The sequence below is a fragment of the Condylostylus longicornis genome, unplaced genomic scaffold (genome assembly GCF_029603195.1).
Source record: "Condylostylus longicornis isolate FDR11 unplaced genomic scaffold, ASM2960319v2 ptg000570l, whole genome shotgun sequence".
NCBI classification, from domain to species: Eukaryota; Metazoa; Arthropoda; class Insecta; order Diptera; family Dolichopodidae; genus Condylostylus; species Condylostylus longicornis.
Genome location: NW_026578525.1, coordinates 801 through 22785, shown reverse-complemented (window position 1 = coordinate 22785; position 21985 = coordinate 801). Strand labels below are relative to the sequence as shown.

General features: G+C 41.9%; 25 non-coding genes across 25 annotated transcripts; all 25 read left to right on the top strand.

Moving 5' to 3' along the window:
* The first annotated feature begins 342 nt into the window (after positions 1-342).
* Positions 343-416, top strand: Trnan-guu (transfer RNA asparagine (anticodon GUU)). Its single transcript has one exon. It is a non-coding gene; the product is annotated as a tRNA-Asn (tRNA).
* Positions 417-1263: 847 nt separating this feature from the next.
* Positions 1264-1338, top strand: Trnan-guu (transfer RNA asparagine (anticodon GUU)). The gene has a single exon. It is a non-coding gene; the product is annotated as a tRNA-Asn (tRNA).
* A 480-nt stretch (positions 1339-1818) lies between these two features.
* Trnan-guu (transfer RNA asparagine (anticodon GUU)) lies at positions 1819-1894 on the top strand. The gene has a single exon. It is a non-coding gene; the product is annotated as a tRNA-Asn (tRNA).
* Positions 1895-4188: 2294 nt separating this feature from the next.
* Trnan-guu (transfer RNA asparagine (anticodon GUU)) lies at positions 4189-4262 on the top strand. The gene has a single exon. It is a non-coding gene; the product is annotated as a tRNA-Asn (tRNA).
* Positions 4263-4373: 111 nt separating this feature from the next.
* On the top strand, positions 4374-4447 carry Trnan-guu (transfer RNA asparagine (anticodon GUU)). The gene has a single exon. It is a non-coding gene; the product is annotated as a tRNA-Asn (tRNA).
* Positions 4448-4866: 419 nt separating this feature from the next.
* Positions 4867-4940, top strand: Trnan-guu (transfer RNA asparagine (anticodon GUU)). Its single transcript has one exon. It is a non-coding gene; the product is annotated as a tRNA-Asn (tRNA).
* A 481-nt stretch (positions 4941-5421) lies between these two features.
* Trnan-guu (transfer RNA asparagine (anticodon GUU)) lies at positions 5422-5495 on the top strand. Its single transcript has one exon. It is a non-coding gene; the product is annotated as a tRNA-Asn (tRNA).
* A 109-nt stretch (positions 5496-5604) lies between these two features.
* Positions 5605-5678, top strand: Trnan-guu (transfer RNA asparagine (anticodon GUU)). The gene has a single exon. It is a non-coding gene; the product is annotated as a tRNA-Asn (tRNA).
* Positions 5679-6443: 765 nt separating this feature from the next.
* Positions 6444-6517, top strand: Trnan-guu (transfer RNA asparagine (anticodon GUU)). The gene has a single exon. It is a non-coding gene; the product is annotated as a tRNA-Asn (tRNA).
* Positions 6518-7853: 1336 nt separating this feature from the next.
* Positions 7854-7927, top strand: Trnan-guu (transfer RNA asparagine (anticodon GUU)). The gene has a single exon. It is a non-coding gene; the product is annotated as a tRNA-Asn (tRNA).
* Positions 7928-14949: 7022 nt separating this feature from the next.
* Positions 14950-15023, top strand: Trnan-guu (transfer RNA asparagine (anticodon GUU)). The gene has a single exon. It is a non-coding gene; the product is annotated as a tRNA-Asn (tRNA).
* Positions 15024-15133: 110 nt separating this feature from the next.
* On the top strand, positions 15134-15207 carry Trnan-guu (transfer RNA asparagine (anticodon GUU)). The gene has a single exon. It is a non-coding gene; the product is annotated as a tRNA-Asn (tRNA).
* Positions 15208-15761: 554 nt separating this feature from the next.
* Trnan-guu (transfer RNA asparagine (anticodon GUU)) lies at positions 15762-15835 on the top strand. The gene has a single exon. It is a non-coding gene; the product is annotated as a tRNA-Asn (tRNA).
* Positions 15836-16409: 574 nt separating this feature from the next.
* Positions 16410-16483, top strand: Trnan-guu (transfer RNA asparagine (anticodon GUU)). Its single transcript has one exon. It is a non-coding gene; the product is annotated as a tRNA-Asn (tRNA).
* Positions 16484-16592: 109 nt separating this feature from the next.
* Trnan-guu (transfer RNA asparagine (anticodon GUU)) lies at positions 16593-16666 on the top strand. Its single transcript has one exon. It is a non-coding gene; the product is annotated as a tRNA-Asn (tRNA).
* Positions 16667-16840: 174 nt separating this feature from the next.
* On the top strand, positions 16841-16914 carry Trnan-guu (transfer RNA asparagine (anticodon GUU)). Its single transcript has one exon. It is a non-coding gene; the product is annotated as a tRNA-Asn (tRNA).
* A 110-nt stretch (positions 16915-17024) lies between these two features.
* Trnan-guu (transfer RNA asparagine (anticodon GUU)) lies at positions 17025-17098 on the top strand. Its single transcript has one exon. It is a non-coding gene; the product is annotated as a tRNA-Asn (tRNA).
* Positions 17099-17208: 110 nt separating this feature from the next.
* Trnan-guu (transfer RNA asparagine (anticodon GUU)) lies at positions 17209-17282 on the top strand. The gene has a single exon. It is a non-coding gene; the product is annotated as a tRNA-Asn (tRNA).
* A 110-nt stretch (positions 17283-17392) lies between these two features.
* Trnan-guu (transfer RNA asparagine (anticodon GUU)) lies at positions 17393-17466 on the top strand. The gene has a single exon. It is a non-coding gene; the product is annotated as a tRNA-Asn (tRNA).
* A 110-nt stretch (positions 17467-17576) lies between these two features.
* Trnan-guu (transfer RNA asparagine (anticodon GUU)) lies at positions 17577-17650 on the top strand. Its single transcript has one exon. It is a non-coding gene; the product is annotated as a tRNA-Asn (tRNA).
* Positions 17651-17760: 110 nt separating this feature from the next.
* Positions 17761-17834, top strand: Trnan-guu (transfer RNA asparagine (anticodon GUU)). The gene has a single exon. It is a non-coding gene; the product is annotated as a tRNA-Asn (tRNA).
* A 250-nt stretch (positions 17835-18084) lies between these two features.
* Positions 18085-18158, top strand: Trnan-guu (transfer RNA asparagine (anticodon GUU)). Its single transcript has one exon. It is a non-coding gene; the product is annotated as a tRNA-Asn (tRNA).
* A 110-nt stretch (positions 18159-18268) lies between these two features.
* Trnan-guu (transfer RNA asparagine (anticodon GUU)) lies at positions 18269-18342 on the top strand. The gene has a single exon. It is a non-coding gene; the product is annotated as a tRNA-Asn (tRNA).
* Positions 18343-18453: 111 nt separating this feature from the next.
* Trnan-guu (transfer RNA asparagine (anticodon GUU)) lies at positions 18454-18527 on the top strand. The gene has a single exon. It is a non-coding gene; the product is annotated as a tRNA-Asn (tRNA).
* Positions 18528-19005: 478 nt separating this feature from the next.
* Positions 19006-19079, top strand: Trnan-guu (transfer RNA asparagine (anticodon GUU)). Its single transcript has one exon. It is a non-coding gene; the product is annotated as a tRNA-Asn (tRNA).
* Positions 19080-21985: the final 2906 nt, after the last annotated feature.

Below are 21985 nucleotides of genomic sequence, written 5' to 3'. Positions count from 1 at the left end.
AGAGCGTGTGGCTCTTAAACCACTAAGTCGGTGGTTCAATCCCAGCCGATGCCGTGTTTTATAACTCGAAAAGTCATGAAAATTACAACAAAATGAAAATCCAGCCTACATTCGTCAAACAGACTTGAATGTCATTTCAAAAATAACTAAATAAATAATGTAGGCTTCGTAGCTCAGTTGGTTAGAGCGTGTGGCTGTTAACCATAAAGTTGCTGGTTTAATCCCAGCTGATGCCGTGTTTTATAACTCGAAAAGTCATGAAAATTACAACAAAATGAAAATCCAGCCCACATCAAACAGACTTGAATGTCATTTCAAAAATAACTCTAAATAAATAATGTAGGCTTCGTAGCTCAGTTGGTTAGAGCGTGTGGCTGTTAACCACAAAGTCGCTGGTTTAATTCCAGCCGATGCCGTTGTTTTTATAACTCGAAAAGTCATGAAAATTACAACAAAATGAAAATCCAGCCCACATTCGTCAAACAGACTTGAATGTCATTTCAAAAATAACTCTAAATAAATAATGTAGGCTTCGTAGCTCAGTTGGTTAGAGTGTGGGCTGTTAACCACAAAGTTGCTGGTTTAATCCCAGCTGATGCCGTGTTTTATAACTCGAAAAGTCATGAAAATTACAACAAAATGAAAATCCAGCCTACATTCGTCAAACAGACTTGAATGTCATTTCAAAAATAACTCTAATAAATAATGTAGGCTTCGTAGCTCAGTTGGTTAGAGCGTGTGGCTGTTAACCACAAAGTTGCTGGTTTAAATCCCAGCTGATGCCGTGTTTTATAACTCGAAAAGTCATGAAAATTACAACAAAATGAAAATCCAGCCTACATTCGTCAAACAGACTTGAATGTCATTTCAAAAATAACTCTAAATGAATAATGTAGGCTTCGTAGCTCAGTTGGTTAGAGCGTGTGGCTGTTAACCACAAAGTCGCTGGTTCAATCCAGCCGATGCTGTGTTTTATAACTCGAAAAGTCATGAAAATTACAACACAAAATGAAAATCCAGCCCACATTCGTCAAACAGACTTGAATGTCATTTCAAAAATAACTCTAAATAAATAATGTAGGCTTCGTAGCTCAGTTGGTTAGAGTGTGGGCTGTTAACCACAAAGTTGCTGGTTTAATCCCAGCTGATGCCGTGTTTTATAACTCGAAAAGTCATGAAAATTACAACAAAATGAAAATCCAGCCTACATTCGTCAAACAGACTTGAATGTCATTTCAAAAATAACTCTAAATGAATAATGTAGGCTTCGTAGCTCAGTTGGTTAGAGCCGTGTGGCTGTTAACCACAAAGTCGCTGGTTCAATCCCAGCCGATGCCGTGTTTTATAACTCGAAAAGTCATGAAAATTACAACACAAAATGAAAAATCCAGCCCACATTCGTCAAACAGACTTGAATGTCATTTCAAAATAACTCTAAATAAATAATGTAGGCTTCGTAGCTCAGTTGGTTAGAGTGTGGGCTGTTAACCACAAAGTTGCTGGTTTAATCCCAGCTGATGCCGTGTTTTATAACTCGAAAAGTCATGAAAATTACAACAAAATGAAAATCCAGCCTACATTCGTCAAACAGACTTGAATGTCATTTCAAAAATAACTCTAAATAAATAATGTAGGCTTCGTAGCTCAGTTGGTTAGAGCGTGTGGCTGTTAACCACAAAGTTGCTGGTTTTAATCCCAGCTGATGCCGTGTTTTATAACTCGAAAAGTCATGAAAATTACAACAAAATGAAAATCCAGCCTACATTCGTCAAACAGACTTGAATGTCATTTCAAAAATAACTCTAAATGAATAATGTAGGCTTTCGTAGCTCAGTTTGGTTAGAGCGTGTGGCTGTTAACCACAAAGTCGCTGGTTCAATCCCAGCCGATGCCGTGTTTTATAACTGGAAAAGTCATGAAAATTACCCCCGTGTTTTATAACTGGAAAAGTCATGAAAATTACAACACAAAATGAAAAATCCAGCCCACATTCCTCAAACAGACTTGAATGTCATTTCAAAAATAACTCTAAATAAATAATGTAGGGCTAACCACAAAGTTGCTGGTTTAATCCCAGCTGATGCGGTGTTCGATGGTATTAACTATGTCCAACCTCCTTGGATTCTGCAGCACTAATTGCAACAAAAAAAATGAAAGAGATACTAAAAATCCCCACATGGATTTTTAGCCCACAACACCACCATCTTTCGCGCTTTTTGTCAGCCACCAGTCGCTTTCTATCATCAACTCGCTCTCCCTTGACTCCCCGCATCTGTCAGGGTCACTCTAGCCCGTGAATTTCACTTTAGTTCTCATGTGCCCCTGGCGGTCACTACTGCGCACCTTGTGTAGGGGTGTCTGATTCAGTTGTGATTACAAGGACCAGCCACAACACCACCATCTTTCGCGCTTTTTGTCAGCCACCAGTCGCTTTCTATCATCAACTCGCTCTCCCCTTGACTCCCGCATCTGTCAGGTCACTCTAGCCCGTGAATTTCACTTTAGTTCTCATGTGCCCTGGCGGTCACTACTGCGCACCTTGTGTAGGGGTGTCTGATTCAGTTGTGATTACAAGGGACCTGCGGACACATTCGACTCTATCTAGGCGACCCCTTTCCATTTGGAGAGTTATTAGACTTGCTGGACTCAATTGTGGGATACTGGCATTCGACACTTGTATAGGTCGTCCTATACCTCGTCACTAATTCTTTATGTTTCGTTTAATGCCTGGATAGAAGGCTACCCCCACCCGCCATCGATTGTTGGAATGCCCGCATGTCAAGTATTCTTTGATGAATTTTGGCTAAGTCAGAAGAAGTGCCAGCAGAGGGTTCTGATCCGCAGACCTTACGGTCCTAAAGACAGCGCCATACCAACTGTACCAACAACTCTTTTCTTTCAAATCTTTCGGAGGCCGGGCCCGCAAAAGTGACGAAGTCTGCAATTTTCCACATTCACTCCATTCCACGCACAATTTACCAGAAAAGATCACATGAGCATGAAATACTCCCCAAAATGCACGTTTTCGCTTTTCCACTTCCCCCTAGTCAGTTTAGATCCATTCCCTCCCCATTCTTCTGTTTTTAGAAGCTTTTTGTCTTCTTCTTTAAATTTTGTTCCACTTTCCCCCACAACCAACCATTTCAAGCATGAACCCCCCTCCGGATCTGCACTTTCTTGCTCTTCCTGGTATCCTTGCCAGTGATCTCCAAAGGGAACCCATGGACTTCGTTCAACCACAAGCCCTACCATACACATTTCCACCCATATATTCATCCATCATCACCCAACTCTCCATTTTATCCAACTATCTCATCCTTCTTCTATTCATTATCATTGCATTTCCACTCCTTCGCTCTTCCATCATGCTATTCATCAAGTTATATCTATATCCATTTGCCACCCTTCTTCTAAATCTCTCTGGATTGACTGGTATCTTCATTTGGATTTACTGGAATTTTCCACCCTTCACTTTCCCTCATTTCTCTTCCTTCTTTCACTGCCTTCTTCCCTTTATCATCCACTCTAACCTCCATCTTTACTCTCCATACTTCAACCCTATTCACTTGCATTCTATCATCATCTATCATCATTAATATCATATTCATCTATTTTTCAAACCATACATCATTTTCATCATCTTTGTCAACCCAATGCCCAGCAGGGGGCAAAAAACCCCGCCTAGTTCTGTTGAGGGTTTACTCAACGGTGTTTTATAACTCGAAAAGTCATGAAAATTACAACAAAATGAAAATCCAGCCTACATTCGTCAAACAGACTTGAATGTCATTTCAAAAATAACTCTAAATGAATAATGTAGGCTTCGTAGCTCAGTTGGTTAGAGCGTGTGGCTGTTAACCACAAAGTTGCTGGTTCAAATCCTAGCCGATGCCGTGTTTTATAACTCGAAAAGTCATGAAAATTACAAACAAAATGAAAATCCAGCCCACATTCTCAAACAGACTTGAATGTGATTTCAAAAATAACTCTAAATGAATAATGTAGGCTTCGTAGCCTCAGTTGGTTAGAGCGTGTGGCTGTTAACCACAAAGTTGCTGGTTCAATCCCTAGCCGATGCCGTGTTTTATAACTCGAAAAGTCATGAAATTACAACAAAATGAAAATCCAGCCCACATTCTCAAACAGACTTGAATGTGATTTCAAAAATAACTCTAAATGAATAATGTAGGCTTCGTAGCTCAGTTGGTTAGAGCGTGTGGCTGTTAACCACAAAGTCGCTGGTTCAATCCCAGCCGATGCCGTGTTTTATAACTCGAAAAGTCATGAAAATTACAACAAAATGAAAATCCAGCCTACATTCGTCAAACAGACTTGAATGTCATTTCAAAAAATAACTCTAAATAAATAATGTAGGCTTCGTAGCTCAGTTGGTTAGAGCGTGTGGCTGTTAACCACAAATCCGCTGGTTCAATCCCAGCCGATGCCGTGTTTTATAACTCGAAAAGTCATGAAAATTACAACAAAATGAAAATCCAGCCCACATTTCGTCAAACAGACTTGAATGTCATTTCAAAAATAACTCTAAATAAATAATGTAGGCTTCGTAGCTCAGTTGGTTAGAGTGTGTGCTGTTAACCACAAAGTTGCTGGTTTACAACAAAATGAAAATCCAGCCTACATTCGTCAAACAGACTTGAATGTCATTTCAAAAATAACTCTCAATAAATAATGTAGGCTTCGTAGCTCAGTTGGTTAGAGCGTGTGGCTGTTAACCACAAAGTTGCTGGTTTAATCCCAGCTGATGCCGTGTTTTATAACTCGAAAAGTCATGAAAATAAAATCCAGCCTACATTTCGTCAACAGACTTGAATGTCATTTCAAAAATAACTCTAAATGAATAATGTAGGCTTCGTAGCTCAGTTGGTTAGAGTGTGTGGCTGTTAACCACAAAGTCGCTGGTTCAATCCCAGCCGATGCCGTGTTTTATAACTCGAAAAAGTCATGAAAATTACAACAAAATGAAAATCCAGCCCACATTCGTCAAACAGACTTGAATGTCATTTCAAAAATAACTCTAAATAAATAATGTAGGCTTCGTAGCTCAGTTGGTTAGAGTGTGTGGCTGTTAACCCACAAAGTTGCTGGTTTAATCCCAGCTGATGCCGTGTTTTATAACTCGAAAAGTCATGAAAATTACAACAAAATGAAAATCCAGCCTACATTCGTCAAACAGACTTGAATGTCATTTCAAAAATAACTCTCAATAAATAATGTAGGCTTCGTAGCTCAGTTGGTTAGAGCGTGTGGCTGTTAACCACAAAGTTGCTGGTTTAATCCCAGCTGATGCCGTGTTTTATAACTCGAAAAGTCATGAAAATTACAACAAAATGAAAAATCCAGCCTACATTCGTCAAACAGACTTGAATGTCATTTCAAAAATAACTCTAAATGAATAATGTAGGCTTCGTAGCTCAGTTGGTTAGAGCGTGTGGCTGTTAACCACAAAGTTGCTGGTTCAATCCTAGCCGATGCCGTGTTTTATAACTCGAAAAGTCATGAAAATTACAACAAAATGAAAATCCAGCCCACATTCTCAAACAGACTTGAATGTGATTTCAAAAATAACTCTAAATGAATAATGTAGGCTTCGTAGCTCAGTTGGTTAGAGCGTGTGGCTGTTAACCACAAAGTTGCTGGTTCAATCCTAGCCGATGCCGTGTTTTATAACTCGAAAAGTCATGAAAATTACAACAAAATGAAAATCCAGCCCACATTCTCAAACAGACTTGAATGTGATTTCAAAAATAACTCTAAATGAATAATGTAGGCTTCGTAGCTCAGTTGGTTAGAGCGTGTGGCCTGTTAACCACAAAGTCGCTGGTTCAATCCCAGCCGATGCCGTGTTTTATAACTCGAAAAGTCATGAAAATTACAACAAAATGAAAATCCAGCCTACATTCGTCAAACAGACTTGAATGTCATTTCAAAAATAACTCTAAATAAATAATGTAGGCTTCGTAGCTCAGTTGGTTAGAGTGTGGGCTGTTAACCACAAAGTTGCTGGTTTACAACAAAATGAAAATCCAGCCTACATTCGTCAAACAGACTTGAATGTCATTTCAAAAATAACTCTCAATAAATAATGTAGGCTTCGTAGCTCAGTTGGTTAGAGCGTGTGGCTGTTAACCACAAAGTTGCTGGTTTAATCCCAGCTGATGCCGTGTTTTATAACTCGAAAAGTCATGAAAATTACAACAAAATGAAAATCCAGCCTACATTCGTCAAACAGACTTGAATGTCATTTCAAAATAACTCTAAATAAATAATGTAGGCTTCGTAGCTCAGTTGGTTAGAGCGTGTGGCTGTTAATCCCAGCTGATGCCGTGTTTTATAACTCGAAAAGTCATGAAAATAAAATCCAGCCTACATTCGTCAAACAGACTTGAATGTCATTTCAAAAATAACTCTAAATGAATAATGTAGGCTTCGTAGCTCAGTTGGTTAGAGTGTGTGGCTGTTAACCACAAAGTCGCTGGTTCAATCCCAGCCGATGCCGTGTTTTATAACTCGAAAAGTCATGAAAAATTACAACAAAATGAAAATCCAGCCCACATTTCGTCAAACAGACTTGAATGTCATTTCAAAAATAACTCTAAATAAATAATGTAGGCTTCGTAGCTCAGTTGGTTAGAGTGTGTGCTGTTAACCACAAAGTTGCTGGTTTAATCCCAGCTGATGCCGTGTTTTATAACTCGAAAAGTCATGAAAATTACAACAAAATGAAAATCCAGCCTACATTCGTCAAAACAGACTTGAATGTCATTTCAAAAATAACTCTCAATAAATAATGTAGGCTTCGTAGCTCAGTTGGTTAGAGCGTGTGGCTGTTAACCACAAAGTTGCTGGTTTAATCCCAGCTGATGCCGTGTTTTATAACTCGAAAAGTCATGAAAAATTACAACAAAATGAAAATCCAGCCTACATTCGTCAAACAGACTTGAATGTCATTTCAAAAATAACTCTAAATAAATAATGTAGGCTTCGTAGCTCAGTTGGTTAGAGCGTGTGGCTGTTAACCACAAAGTTGCTGGTTTAATCCCAGCTGATGCCGTGTTTTATAACTCGAAAAGTCATGAAAATTACAACAAAAATGAAAATCCAGCCCACATTCGTCAAACAGACTTGAATGTCATTTCAAAAATAACTCTAAATAAATAATGTACGCTTCGTAGCTCAGTTGGTTAGAGCGTGTGGCTGTTAACCACAAAGTTGCTGGTTTAATCCCAGCTGATGCCGTGTTTTATAACTCGAAAAGTCATGAAAATTACAACAAAATGAAAATCCAGCCCACATTCGTCAAACAGATTTCAAAAATAACTCTAAATAAATAATGTAGGCTTCGTAGCTCAGTTGGTTAGAGTGTGTGGCTGTTAACCACAAAGTTGCTGGTTTACAACAAAATGAAAATCCAGCCTACATTCGTCAAACAGACTTGAATGTCATTTCAAAAATAACTCTCAATAAATAATGTAGGCTTCGTAGCTCAGTTGGTTAGAGCGTGTGGCTGTTAACCCACAAAGTTGGCTGGTTTAATCCCAGCTGATGCCGTGTTTTATAACTCGAAAAGTCATGAAAATTACAACAAAATGAAAATCCAGCCTACATTCGTCAAACAGACTTGAATGTCATTTCAAAAATAACTCTAAATAAAATAATGTAGGCTTCATAGCTCAGTTGGTTAGAGCGTGTGGCTGTTAACCCACAAAGTTGCTGGTTTAATCCCAGCTGATGCCGTGTTTTATAACTCGAAAAGTCATGAAAATAAAATCCAGCCTACATTCGTCAAACAGACTTGAATGTCATTTCAAAAATAACTCTAAATGAATAATGTAGGCTTCGTAGCTCAGTTGGTTAGAGTGTGTGGCTGTTAACCACAAAGTCGCTGGTTCAATCCCAGCCGATGCCGTGTTTTATAACTCGAAAAGTCATGAAAATTACAACAAAATGAAAATCCAGCCCACATTCGTCAAACAGACTTGAATGTCATTTCAAAAATAACTCTAAATAAATAATGTAGGCTTCGTAGCTCAGTTGGTTAGAGTGTGTGGCTGTTAACCACAAAGTTGCTGGTTTAATCCCAGCTGATGCCGTGTTTTATAACTCGAAAAGTCATGAAAATTACAACAAAATGAAAATCCAGCCTACATTCGTCAAACAGACTTGAATGTCATTTCAAAAATAACTCTCAATAAATAATGTAGGCTTCGTAGCTCAGTTGTGAATTGTAGGCCGCAACAAACCAACAAGACAGCGCCAACTGACAGCGACAGGGACAGGAATGAGGGAGGAAACGGGGAAGGACTCCCGAATGGAGCCTCCAAGGACCTAACGGAACCAAGGGGAAAACGACTCCTAAACGCGCTTGAGAGGGGGGAAACCACTGAAAGAAAGAAAGAGAGGAACATGAGGGACAAGTGTATGAAAGGTAAAACAATACGAAGAGGACTAAGTAAGATCCCCCAATAAATTAAGGTGCGAGCGATGCGGATCCATCCTGAAAAGGAGGACGCCAGGCAGACGAGGCGTGTGCCAGCGAGGAAAACCATGATGGCGGCGCAGAGAGGGTTCATTCCCGAAGGTTTGGGAGGAAGGTTGGTTCGACGGAATGGAGGTTGAAGACAGGGGGGGGGGGTTAGGTCTGTGCCAGGAGGTTGACAGAAAATACAAACAAAACAGGGCTACCCAAAATGGGACAGAAAAAGGCAAAACAACAGGACAAGATACTTTTGGAACTCGAGCGGATTACCAGCCAAATTGATAGAAAGAAACTGACTGTTGTCGCAGGGGTAGGAACGTGGATCGTAGGACCGAAAGGGGGCGAGTTCGAATCCCAGCACCTGCCTTTTTTGGCTGTTATGATGAAGGCAAACGCATATGTAGGCCATGAGGCTTGCAAAAATGTCGAATATCAGATTATCGTCCCCTTCAAGCCTCGTTGCCTACTCTGCGTCGCTTGAAGCGTTGTTGGATCGGCTCTTGAGCATCTGTAATACTCGTCCAGAAAGCTTCTAAGTATTGTGCTCTCTTGGCCGGATCACTGATGGTGCTTTCCACATGTTGGGTGGCGATTGATTGCCACTGCTGCCGGAGAATAGGGCATGATGGGAGCGTAATGAAACGGACATTTTGGATGTGGACTTCTTGTGTACGACCTGAGCCAAAGTGTCGGACAATTGCGGACTTGCCATTCTGCGAAACATGGATTACGCGGGCGGGCAGACTGAACTTTGGGGCAATTTTGCGGTCGCCCTCAACTCGGGACGCGGCAGCAAATTCCTTGTCGGATAAGGAAACCAGGACAATGTCATTCAACTCAAACAAATCGTGCGTTCGACCCGGCTGATCAAGCTTAGACAAGTAGAGAAACTGAGCATGAGCACGTTCAATCTGTTGCAATCGGATTTCGGATATGACCTTAGCCCGCTGAACGTCGTCAGCATGTCGTAGGAAACGCCAATCATTCTCGACTGGGGGTCGGAGATCAATACCAAAGGTGATAAACGCAGGAGAGTCGCCCAAGGTTAAGTGGATTGTAGAGCGATAGGCGTAGACGGCCAGTTGAACTGCAGTGGAAAAGGGAATGTCTTTATTCTCGATATGAATGGAGGCGATGCCCTTCTTTAGGGTACGATGAAATGTCTCGATCAAGCTGTTGCCTTCGGGATGTTGGGACGTGGTACGCAAATGAGTGAAACCTAACAACTTGGACAACCGATCGAAGACATCGGACCAAAATGCGGGTCCTTTGTCAGAAACAACAGTCTTGGGTACTCCGTAGCGGCAAACCCAGTGCTCCAAAAACGTACGCGCAGTCGTTTCGGCCTTTGCATCTTTGACAACTACGCATTCACACCAACGGCTGAGACGATCGATCATTGTGAGAACGTAAGGTTGATTGCGGACCCAAAGACAAGGGCCCCAGTGATCGATATGGACTTGCTCGAACAATGAAGTTGTTGGCGGCTGATGGATGAACTGGCCTTGATATTGCTCGATTCGTGGGCGTAAGCGTTGACAAGATAAACAAGAGCTGACAAAAGAAGCAACATCACGATGTAAGTTAGGCCAGTTACAACTTTTCAAAATAGTCTTAGCTGTTTTCACATGCCCCGCATGACGGAAGGGTGGAACAATATGACACGCGGCGATAACCTGTGAACGAAGTGCTGGTGGGATCCACAGGCCATGGTTGTAGAAGATGATCTCGTTTCGCGTGGAGAATTGCTTGCCAGTTGGTCTGGGCACATAGGATCGTTGTGCGGTAACGATTTCGTCAAATGAGGGGAATGGCGTTGGAACAATGAGGGATGGTGTCGGTGGTGAAGCGTTGCTTATTTCAATGACATTTGCGCTAAGCTGCGAGGGTGAAAGTTGACATGGGATTGAAGAAGGAACCGAGGGGAGATAGGTCATTCTGTCGGCAAGAAGGTCATAATCATCAACAATAAAACGTGAAAAGAAATCGACATGATCCATTTCCTTGCCAGGCTTATGACGAAGGGTGAAATTGTACTCCGCCAAGCGACAGGACCAGCGAGCGAGTTTTCCGGTGTTGTTCTTCGACATGTACAGCAGAGACTGGTGATCGGTGAAGAGATCAAAGTGACGGCCGCGTAGATAATGATCGAAATGGTTGAGGGCCCAAAAGATGGCATAGCCCTCTTTTTCTCGTGTTGGCCAACGGAGTTCAGCAGCTTTTAAGGTGCAAGAGGCGAATTCAACTGGAATGAGCTTTTCATCACGACGGACTGAGAGAATGGCACCAACAGCGTAGTCTGAAGCATCGGTCTCGAGAACGAAATCGTCATCTTCAAGTGGAAGAACAAGAACTGAAGTCGCTAACTGATGTGCGCAGAATTCGAGGGCAAACTGATGGTTGGGTGTCCATTCAAATACGACTTTGGACTTGAAAAGATCTGATAGATGGTGGGCAAAGTGAGAAAAGGCTGGAATGTACTGGCGGAAATAACTTAGCAGGCCGAGGACTTTGCGAACTTCTGGGACTGAAGTCGGTGGGCGGATGTGCGAAAGGACTTCGACTTTCTTTGGATTTGGTCGGATGGTGCCATGGGCGAGGATATGACCTAGATATAGAAGGGATTTATGGAAGAACTGGGACTTGACGATGTTCATCCGAAGCCCAAAATGGCGAAAACGTTGCAAAACAATTCGAAGAGTGCTGCAAACTTCGTCGACGGAGGTGCCGTGGATCAAGATGTCATCCAGGTAGACGAGGACGCCTTTCGGAAACAAGTCTTGGAGGATGAAATCCATGACACGCTGAAATGTGGCTGGTGCGTTCTTTAAGCCGAAAGGCATGACCACGAATTCATAAAGACCTGTAGGGGTGCGGAAGGCGGTAAACGGGGTACAACGTGGCTCCATGCAAATGTTCCAATACCCAGCACGAAGATCTAAGGCACAAAAGACGTTACTGCCACGGATAGAATTTAGAAGACTTGCGATCCGGGGGATCGGGTACTTGTCGGATGTAGTAACCTTATTGAGTTGGCGGTAATCAACACAAAAGCGCCAGAGTCCATTCTTCTTCCGCGTCAGGACGACTTCCGTAGCGTACAGCGAACAGGATGGCCTGATGATTCCGTCTTTTTCCATGATTTCGACTTCTTTCTTGATAATTTCAACCTGTTCGGCGGAGAAACGACGAGGGCGTTCGACAATCGGGCGCGTTGAGGAGAGTTCAATGACATGTGGTAGGACTTTGCACTTGCTTGGTCGCATGGAGGCCCAGATGTCGTGAAATTCCAAGAGAAGGGGTGAGAGTTGATCGACGATTTCAGGATATTCGACAGCCTGTAATGCTTCATCCACTCGTTGTTGGAGCTCTTGTCTTTCTTCGGCGGTGAGTGTGTTGATTGTAGATGACGAAGATATGAGAAGAGACTGGAGTTGCGATTTGAGTTGCACTGGGCCGTGGCGATTGACGAGGTAATTCTCTGAAAAATTGGCAACAAAATTAGTGGCAACAAAGAATGGGAGACCAAGAATAAATTGCCAGGGAAGATGATTGACTACGGCGAAGGTAAGATCGACAGATTGACTATTGGAAAGGGAGAAAGAAGAAGAGCCCCAATGGAGAATATCCATTGTGGAGCCCGTGCAACCAGATAGCGTCGAGGAAGGTTGATTATGGATTCTGTATGGAATTTGTGAAGCAATTTCGGAGGACATAACATTAACGGCGGCACCGGAATCAACGAGGCACAATATCGATATAGAATTTATGAAAAGATCAACAAAACGAAGGGAACAACGAGAGATGTTGCGAGCAACTAGCGAATAAATAGAAAAAAAATGGACACGGAGACGGATTGGGAACACACTTGACGGGAGGGGGAGAATTAATATCGATGTTATTATTATTATTATGGGAGTTGTGGGGGGTTATGTTGGATGAATAGATAGATGATGGACATGAATAACGACGAAGGGGAAAAATTGGAGACGATTGAGATGGGGGATTGGATTTAGATGAATTATTATTGATGCTTATGGATGTGTTTTTCATGGAGGATGGGCAAGATATGGTTATGTGGTTGGGTTTGATGGATGGTGGGACTGAAAATTTGGCTGGTTATATGAAGACGAATATATGGGGGTTGGGGAATACATAGGTGGGTAATATGGATAAATATATGATTGATAGGGGAATTGTTGACCTTGGGACATGATTGGGGATTGCATTGGAGGTGGTTGGGGTTGTTGGATTTCGAGGGACGACATTGGTTCGTCGTCAAGTGTTAGATCGATGAGGGGTGGACTGGATGACGATGAGGATGATTGTTGAACGAACTGTTGAAGTTGAGGGTTAGAAGCGTATGGAAATTGTTGATGATCTGGGATGTCAAGTGGAGTTGAATTTGAAGTGGTTGAAGTAGTTGTACGTGGAGCTTGGAGTTGGGCTAACTGCTGGTTGGCTTGTGTTGTATTTTCTCTTGCTTTGGCAATTCGATCCGACAGTTCAGATATGCGCGTGGTGTCAGGAACTGTTTTCTGGCTGACTCTGAAACTACCGCCCGATGTCGTTAAGAAGGTCTGACGTTGCATGGGGAGTCCGGAACGGGTTGTTGGTCTTTTCCACAAAGGGACACAGCGATGAACTCCGGCGTCTCTGGCTTGATTGCATTGGGGACAGATGAAAAGTGTTTTACCATTTTCGATTTGACGAATGGCCCATTGTTCATGCTTCTGATCCCTGAACCAACGGTTGATGTCGGCTTTACTCCAATTCCGGACGTCGGAAGGGAGTTGAGGCATATGTTGCAGGAATTCGGCTTCACGAGCAAGTAAGTCGGCCTGTTTGAGACGAAGATAAAGTTGATCTGCTGGCATTTGTTTTTCTTCTTCAGTCAAGAAAACGGGGCGTCTTTTCTCTTCCCTTTGTTGTTTGATATGAGACTGGAGTTCTTTAATGGCTTGCTCTGGAGTTAAATCGGTAAGTTGGGCGAGAATTGTTGGACTGATCTTCTTGGGTTGAGTGGTGGGGATGGGCAGCGTAATTGACTTGGGTTGTTCTTCTCTTTTGACGGTTGGGGTTGATGTAGACATTGCGGAAGGTGGGATTTCTGTTGGACTGGGTGAAGAAGTGGATTCGTCGATGTGGATGGCATGAATTCCTTTGGAACCATCAAGAAGAGCAAAGGCAACAAGCAATTGGTTGATGGATTCTTGAAGCCGGGCGATGGAGGAGTTGAGTTCAGTGTGAGAATCGGGCTTTGAGTTGTTGGAGAGGTCCCGCAAAGCTGAAAGAAATGAAGATGGGGAACAGAGGAGAATAGGATCTGTTGGGTTGGCTGGGGTCCCTGACGTTGAAGACGAACTTTTGTTGCTAGGCCGGTGCCCACAACGTCCACCAATGAATTGTAGGCCGCAACAAACCAACAAGACAGCGCCAACTGACAGCGACAGGGACAGGAATGAGGGAGGAAACGGGGAAGGACTCCCGAATGGAGCCTCAAGACTAACGGAACCAAGGGGAAAACGACTCCTAAACGCGCTTGAGAGGGGGGAAACCACTGAAAGAAAGAAAGAGAGGAGACATGAGGGACAAGTGTATGAAAGGTAAAACAATACGAAGAGGACTAAGTAAGATCCCCAATAAATTAAGGTGCGAGCGATGCGGATCCATCCTGAAAAGGAGGACGCCAGGCAGACGAGGCGTGTGCCAGCGAGGAAAACCATGATGGCGGCGCAGAGAGGGTTCATTCCCGAAGGTTTGGAGGAAGGTTGGTTCGACGGAATGGAGGTTGAAGACAGGGGGGGGGGGTTAGGTCTGTGCCAGGAGGTTGACAGAAAATACAAACAAAACAGGGCTACCCAAAATGGGACAGAAAAAGGCAAAACAACAGGACAAGATACTTTTGGAACTCGAGCGGATTACCAGCCAAATTGATAGAAAGAAACTGACTGTTGTCGCAGGGGTAGGAACGTGGATCGTAAGACCGAAAGGGGGCGAGTTCGAATCCCAGCACCTGCCTTTTTTGGCTGTTATGATGAAGGCAAACGCATATGTAGGCCATGAGGCTTGCAAAAATGTCGAATATCAGATTAAGTTGGTTAGAGCGTGTGGCTGTTAACCACAAAGTTGCTGGTTTAATCCAGCTGATGCCGTGTTTTATAACTCGAAAAGTCATGAAAATTACAACAAAATTGAAAATCCAGCCTACATTCGTCAAACAGACTTGAATGTCATTTCAAAAATAACTCTAAATAAATAATGTAGGCTTCGTAGCTCAGTTGGTTAGAGCGTGTGGCTGTTAACCACAAAGTTGCTGGTTTAATCCCAGCTGATGCCGTGTTTATAACTCGAAAAGTCATGAAAATTACAACAAAATGAAAATCCAGCCTCCTACATTCGTCAAACAGACTTGAATGTCATTTCAAAAATAACTCTAAATGAATAATGTAGGCTTCGTAGCTCAGTTGGTTAGAGTGTGTGGCTGTTAACCACAAAGTCGCTGGTTCAATCCCAGCCGATGCCGTGTTTTATAACTCGAAAAGTCATGAAAATTACAACAAAATGAAAATCCAGCCCACATTCGTCAAACAGACTTGAATGTCATTTCAAAAATAACTCTAAATAAATGATGTAGGCTTCGTAGCTCAGTTGGTTAGAGCGTGTGGTTGTTAACCACAAAGTCGCTGGTTCAATCCCAGCCGATGCCGTGTTTTATAACTCGAAAAGTCATGAAAATTACAACAAAATGAAAATCCAGCCTACATTCGTCAAACAGACTTGAATGTCATTTCAAAAATAACTCTAAATAAATAATGTAGGCTTCGTAGCTCAGTTGGTTAGAGTGGCTGTTAACCACAAAGTTGCTGGTTTAATCCCAGCTGATGCCGTGTTTTATAACTCGAAAAGTCATGAAAATTACAACAAAATGAAAATCCAGCCTACATTCGTCAAACAGACTTGAATGTCATTTCAAAAATAACTCTAAATAAATGAAAATTACAACAAAATGAAAATCCAGCCTACATTCGTCAAACAGACTTGAATGTCATTTCAAAAATAACTCTAAATGAATAATGTAGGCTTCGTAGCTCAGTTGATTAGAGTATGTGGCTGTTAACCACAAAGTCGCTGGTTCAATCCTAGCCGATGCCGTGTTTTATAACTCGAAAAGTCATGAAAATTACAACAAAATGAAAATCCAGCCCACATTCTCAAACAGACTTGAATGTGATTTCAAAAATAACTCTAAATGAATAATGTAGGCTTCGTAGCTCAGTTGGTTAGAGCGTGTGGCTGTTAACCACAAAGTCGTTGGTTCAATCCCAGCCGATGCCGTGTTTTATAACTCGAAAAGTCATGAAAATTACAACAAAATGAAAATCCAGCCTACATTCGTCAAACAGACTTGAATGTCATTTCAAAAATAACTCTAAATAAATAATGTATGCTTCGTAGTTCAATCCCAGCCGATGCCGTGTTTTATAACTCGAAAAGTCATGAAAATTACAACAAAATGAAAATCCAGCCTACATTCGTCAAACAGACTTGAATGTCATTTCAAAAATAACTCTAAATAAATAATGTATGCTTCGTAGTTCAATCCCAGCCGATGCCGTGTTTTATAACTCGAAAAGTCATGAAAATTACAACAAAATGAAAATCCAGCCCACATTCGTCAAACAGACTTGAATGTCATTTCAAAAATAACTCTAAATAAATAATGTAGGCTTCGTAGCTCAGTTGGTTAGAGCGTGTGGCTGTTAACCACAAAGTTGCTGGTTTAATCCCAGCTGATGCGGTGTTTTATAACTCGAAAAGTCATGAAAATTACAACAAAATGAAAATCCAGCCTACATTCGTCAAACAGACTTGAATGTCATTTCAAAAATAACTCTAAATGAATAATGTAGGCTTCGTAGCTCAGTTGGTTAGAGCGTGTGGCTGTTAACCACAAAGTCGCTGGTTCAATCCTAGCCGATGCCGTGTTTTATAACTCGAAAAGTCATGAAAATTACAACAAAATGAAAATCCAGCCCACATTCTCAAACAGACTTGAATGTGATTTCAAAAATAACTCTAAATGAATAATGTAGGCTTCGTAGCTCAGTTGGTTAGAGCGTGTGGCTGTTAACCACAAAGTCGCTGGTTCAATCCCAGCCGATGCCGTGTTTTATAACTCGAAAAGTCATGAAAATTACAACAAAATGAAAATCCAGCCTACATTCGTCAAACAGACTTGAATGTCATTTCAAAAATAACTCTAAATAAATAATGTAGGCTTCGTAGTTCAATCCCAGCCGATGCCGTGTTTTTTTGAAATGACACTAAATAAATAATGTAGGCTTCGTAGCTCAGTTGGTTAGAGCGTGTGGCTGTTAACCACAAAGTTGCTGGTTTAATCCCAGCTGATGCCGTGTTTTATAACTCGAAAAGTCATGAAAATTACAACAAAATGAAAATCCAGCCTACATTTGTCAAACAGACTTGAATGTCATTTCAAAAATAACTCTAAATAAATAATGTAGGCTTCGTAGCTCAGTTGGTTAGAGCGTGTGGCTGTTAACCACAAAGTCGCTGGTTCAATCCCAGCCGATGCCGTGTTTTATAACTCGAAAAGTCATGAAAATTACAACAAAATGAAAATCCAGCCTACATTCGTCAAACAGACTTGAATGTCATTTCAAAAATAACTCTAAATAAATAATGTAGGCTTCGTAGCTCAGTTGGTTAGAGCGTGTGGCTGTTAACCACAAAGTCGCTGGTTCAATCCCAGCTGATGCCGTGTTTTATAACTCGAAAAGTCATGAAAATTACAACAAAATGAAAATCCAGCCTACATTTGTCAAACAGACTTGAATGTCATTTCAAAAATAACTCTAAATAAATAATGTAGGCTTCGTAGCTCAGTTGGTTAGAGCGTGTGGCTGTTAACCACAAAGTCGCTGGTTCAATCCCAGCCGATGCCGTGTTTTATAACTCGAAAAGTCATGAAAATTACAACAAAATGAAAATCCAGCCTACATTTGTCAAACAGACTTGAATGTCATTTCAAAAATAACTCTAAATAAATAATGTAGGCTTCGTAGCTCAGTTGGTTAGAGCGTGTGGCTGTTAACCACAAAGTCGCTGGTTCAATCCCAGCCGATGCCGTGTTTTATAACTCGAAAAGTCATGAAAATTACAACAAAATGAAAATCCAGCCTACATTCGTCAAACAGACTTGAATGTGATTTCAAAAATAACTCTAAATGAATAATGTAGGCTTCGTAGCTCAGTTGGTTAGAGCGTGTGGCTGTTAACCACAAAGTCGCTGGTTCAATCCCAGCCGATGCCGTGTTTTATAACTCGAAAAGTCATGAAAATTACAACAAAATGAAAATCCAGCCTACATTCGTCAAACAGACTTGAATGTCATTTCAAAAATAACTCTAAATAAATAATGTAGGCTTCGTAGTTCAATCCCAGCCGATGCCGTGTTTTATAACTCGAAAAGTCATGAAAACTCCAACAAAATGAAAATCCAGCCCACATTCGTCAAACAGACTTGAATGTCATTTCAAAAATAACTCTAAATAAATAATGTAGGCTTCGTAGCTCAGTTGGTTAGAGCGTGTGGCTGTTAACCACAAAGTTGCTGGTTTAATCCCAGCTGATGCCGTGTTTTATAACTCGAAAAGTCATGAAAATTACAACAAAATGAAAATCCAGCCTACATTTGTCAAACAGACTTGAATGTCATTTCAAAAATAACTCTAAATAAATAATGTAGGCTTCGTAGCTCAGTTGGTTAGAGCGTGTGGCTGTTAATCACAAAGTTGCTGGTTCAATCCCAGCCGATGCCGTGTTTTATAACTCGAAAAGTCATGAAAATTACAACAAAATGAAAATCCAGCCTACATTCGTCAAACAGACTTGAATGTCATTTCAAAAAATAACTCTAAATAAATAATGTAGGCTTCGTAGCTCAGTTGGTTAGAGCGTGTGGCTGTTAACCACAAAGTCGATGGTTCAACCCCAGCCGATGCCGTGTTTTATAACTCGAAAAGTCATGAAAATTACAACAAAATGAAAATCCAGCCCACATTCGTCAAACAGACTTGAATGTCATTTCAAAAATAACTCTAAATAAATAATGTAGGCTTCGTAGCTCAGTTGGTTAGAGTGTGTGGCTGTTAACCACAAAGTTGCTGGTTTAATCCCAGCTGATGCCGTGTTTTATAACTCGAAAAGTCATGAAAATTACAACAAAATGAAAATCCAGCCCACATTCGTCAAACAGACTTGAATGTCATTTCAAAAATAACTCTAAATAAATAATGTAGGCTTCGTAGCTCAGTTGGTTAGAGTGTGTAGTTGTTAACCACAAAGTTGCAGGTTCAATCCCAGCCGATGCCGTGTTTTATAACTCGAAAAGTCATGAAAATTACAACAAAATAAAAATCCAGCCTACATTCGTCAAACAGACTTGAATGTCATTTCAAAAATAACTCTCAATGAATAATGTAGGCTTCGTAGCTCAGTTGGTTAGAGTATGTGGCTGTTAACCACAAAGTCGCTGGTTCAATCCCAGCCGATGCCGTGTTTTATAACTCGAAAAGCCATGAAAATTACAACAAAATGAAAATCCAGCCCACATTCGTCAAACAGACTTGAATGCCATTTCAAAAATAACTCTAAATAAATAATATAGGCTTCGGTTGGTTAGAGCGTGTGGCTGTTAACCACAAAGTTGCTGGTTTAATCCCAGCTGATGCTGATCTGCCGAGATATACCCGACTAGATTTTTGTCTCGGAAATGTGAGCTTGTGGCTTTGTCCTTTGTTCTAGTGGGTTGGTCCTTGGGTACATCGCTCGTAAGGAACACAAGTGGCTGTTTATCGTCTCCCAGCTTTCTTCGTGACGCCTTGCGACTGGTTCTTATTCCTCTCGCTAATCTCATTATTCTCTTGGGTGGAACCTTCTTTTTCATGTCTTGGACAACGTCGTCGAGAGTGCGTAGTTGGCACAACGAGTTTTGCGCGACCTTAGATGAGGTGCTCTCGTCACTGGACCCCTCCACATCGTCATAAACATCAGAATCGTGTTTAGCGAACATTCTGCTCTTCGCTCCCTTGCCTAAGCGATTGTTAGATGAGTTCAAATTAATTAGATGTTAATTTGAAGATTGTTCTAACACTGATTGCTTTTCGGCAGTTCAGAGTTTGGCAGTTGGATGGAAGTCCAACCTCGACTGACGTGTTTGTTGTCTGTTTTACCGTTCATGATTAGATCTAAAAAGTCCCCTTCTAGCTAAAAATGCTACTAAAGAATTTAACAATAAGTGCGGCGGCAGTCGCTCAAATCGTCGCCAATATTTAACCCATTTTGGCAGACAATAGATTGATCTACTACGCATCCATAACACAATTAACTAGACGAACTTCCGACACTTTGCAAAGTAAATCTGGGGGATTCACTTGCTCCACTACTCTAATCGCAGCGTTTACACTCTCACTCAAAGAAGAACTTGACGAATCGTTCAAGGGCGATCCTTACATCAATGCTCCCCAGAGTGTAAAAAGCACGCCTGTACGCTATCCAGACGGCTGCATGCCGGTTCTTCTACTACCAGATAATGATTCTCCCTCCTCTGGACGTTCTTCTGCTTCTTCGAAGTTCATTTCATCTTCAACACTCTCCTCTACGCGTCTCCTCTTTGTCCTGTCGACTTCGGGTGCTTTGCTCTCTGGGATCCACTGAGCTTTCGGGTACATCTGTTGCATCTCTTCTCTCATTAAATGAGGCACAAATGTTGTCAATAATTTGCATTGCTCGAGAGGTACTACCCTTTCTTTGCCCTTTGTCCACAGAGGCACTACGACCAGCGCTTTATCAAGAACTTTTATAACTCGACTTGGGAAGGATCTTATCGCTTGATACTTGTTTTCTCCAGTGATATGAGGTGTAGCTCCTCTTTCTGTCTTACTCAGTCGGTAAGTTACGATGTCGCCAATTTGGTATGTTGGTGATTTTCTCATTCCCATTTCTTCGTCAGCCGCGTCTTCCATTGCGCTAAGCTGAGATAGAATTAACTGCGCACTCTTATAGGTTTTGAGTTGCGTCAGTCGGCTTTCTTCACTCCCGTTTAGCTCGTAGTCGTCGAGCCCGGGTAGATGAAGATCTACTCCGAATGTTAGAGATGCCGGGGAATCACCAATCCTTCGACTTGGCGTAACATTGTACAGCAGGGTAGCGTTTGAAACGACCTCTTCAACTTCAGTATCAGTCTCCCAAGGGTAAGTCTTTAACGCGGTTTCCAAAATCCGATGAGCGCTTTCATTCACACCGTTGCCTTGCGGGTACTCCGATGATGAATAATGCAATTTCGCCTTCAGAATTTCCTCAACGTAGAGCTTGAAGTTTAAAGCGGTGAAAGTGGGGTCTCGATCACATAAAACTGCCTGAGGTGCCCCAAACCGATTTACCCACTGATCTCGTAGACATCGCCTCGCTGCTGGAGTTTGGATGGAATCTAGGACCACGGTTACCATGTAACGAGAATAATGGTCGACAATTACTAAAATCCAAACTTTTCTTCCATTAAACATCCGAGGTCCAATGTAGTCTAATGAGACAAGTTGGAAAAGCATGGGCTTTTCTAATGCTCATTTCACTCCTCCGGTGCTCCGTAAAGGCTTTATGGCGTTGCACATGGGACAAGCTCCGATGAAACTCACTACTTCTTCCTGCATGCCCGGCCACCAGACGTGTTTTCTCAAACGGTTCACCGTTCTAGTCACTCCCTGGTGTCCTCCGTATTTGGACATGTGGAACCAAGCAAGAATTTGTGCACGGTACTTCCGTGGCACGTAGATTTTCTTCACTCTCCGTCCGTAGGGTATATCGTGGAACCAATCTATAGTTCCTTTCTTCATCTCTTTCTCCTCTTTCATTGCTTCCTCCTTAAATTCTACCGGATTTGGCAACTCGAAAAGGTCTCCAGCTTTGTGGACAAGATGAAGAACTTCTGGTACATACACGTTTTGCGGTAATTCCTCGTCTTCTAGAGAATACGATCTGCTCAACCAGTCTGCGATGTTATTCGATTCGCCTCTGATATGCACGACCTCTGGTTGGTATTCTTAATCTGATATTCGACATTTTTGCAAGCCTCATGGCCTACATATGCGTTTGCCTTCATCATAACAGCCAAAAAAGGCAGGTGCTGGGATTCGAACTCGCCCCCTTTCGGTCCTACGATCCACGTTCCTACCCCTGCGACAACAGTCAGTTTCTTTCTATCAATTTGGCTGGTAATCCGCTCGAGTTCCAAAGTATCTTGTCCTGTTGTTTTGCCTTTTTCTGTCCCATTTTGGGTGCACCATTGCATTTTTTAAATTCACTCAACCTTCGGGCACAGACTTAACCCCCCCGGTCTTCAACCTCCATTCCGTCGAACTAACCTTCCTCCCAACCTTCGGGAATGAACCCTCTCTGCGCCGCCAT